Below are 1,677 nucleotides of genomic sequence, written 5' to 3' on the forward strand. Positions count from 1 at the left end.
CTGACCCGCCCGCTGCTCCCCTCAGCAGTGTACTTCATCGATCTGCCTGTTCTGCTCCCCGCTCTGTCTCTGGTGAATTCTTTCACCCTCCGCATCTCTGGCCTGTACCCCAGTTCTGTACAAATAAATAAATAAATCTTTAAAAAAAAAAAGTATACAGGTTTATTACAGATGAGATGACTGCTTGTATCTTAGAAAAGTGATTGTATTTTAATCTAGAGTGGCACAATGAATGTACAAGACCCATTCTTTATGGGTCTTGTGCATTTGTGTGCAATTTGTAGAGGGTTACCTCATTGACATGCTACTTTACACTTTGCATTGTCTTCTTTTGGGGTTGCCTGCACTTGGAACTCTGGGTCACAGTATAACTCAAGGTATCAGTCAGTTTCCTACAAGGCCAAATGATTGTTCAAAACCAGCTATTTCACTGAAAAAAAAAAAAAAACCAACCAAAAAACCAAAAACCCTTGATTTCTGCAATTGTGTAGGTCAAAGTCAAGTGCACTCATATGAGATGTGATGACAAATTGATTCGAGGACTTTGGCCTACATGCTACTGGTCGAGGAGCCAAGTCTAAATTAGATGCAAAAACGAGCAGTTTTATGTACTATTGTGGTCTGAATAAATGGCACTTAGAAGCACAAAATTGATTGCAAATTTTGGAGAGGAGAAATAATTGGCCAAGTGAAATTTGTAGCTGCTTATTTACACACCAGTGTGGATTTTAAGTTGAGAGGTACATGATTATTCCAGAGCCAGTAGAGACTTTTTTGGAAGAGAAAAGTTACACATATTGTTAAATCACATTTATCTTTTCAACCATTAAACATCCCTTGCCTTTATCATAATTCTCTAGATATCTATGAAAAATACGTATGCTCTTCTCAGGTATGTATAGTTTTTGGTATTTTGAGAAGATGTAGATCAATATTTTTCATGTTTTTAGGAAAGGGTCAACTCAAAACATATTAGAAAATTTGGTGGAAACAAGAATTTGAGTGACAAGCGAAAAGTAGTATACATAGAAATTGCATTGAGATGCTGTAATTTGTATATCAAATTACTTCAATAAAAACAAAAGAATACATGATATAATTCAAAGACAGAAGACACATCCTTGAGCAACTAAGTCCTCTCATCTGTCTGAGTTTGCTTTTCCCAACTGTATTCTGAAATGCTACTTATCTCATGGGTTGTTGAAATAATGATATATGCCAGTTTATACAAGAGTGCCTGGTCACAGGTAAAGGTCATTCACTACAGATTATCATTGTTCTGTGTCTGGTAGAAAGGAAGAATTGATAGAATTCCACTGATTGGAACTTGTCTTGGGGGCCTTCCCTGGCAGCACAATGGGTTAAAGTGTAGCACTACGAACCTAGCTGCAGCTGCTTCAGCATGAGTTCCATCCCCAGCTAAGGAGGTGACCCACTTGGCGTGGCAAACCTCTCCTGTCTCGACAGCTGCTCCTCTCAGCAGTGTTCTTTGTCAGTCTGCCTGTTCTGCTCCCCACTCTGTCTCTGGTGAAGCCTCTCACTGCCCCTGCACTTCTGGCCTACACCCCAGTTCTGTATGCATATATATATATATATATTTTTTTTTTAAAGAGAACTTGTACTGGGAGGCAAAGCGTATCCATCAGAACTTGGAAAATTTTGGTGTAGTTAACTTGT

This window comes from Condylura cristata, unplaced genomic scaffold, assembly GCF_000260355.1.
Source record: "Condylura cristata isolate star-nosed mole 26May11 unplaced genomic scaffold, ConCri1.0 scaffold00010, whole genome shotgun sequence".
Lineage (NCBI taxonomy): Eukaryota > Metazoa > Chordata > Mammalia > Eulipotyphla > Talpidae > Condylura > Condylura cristata.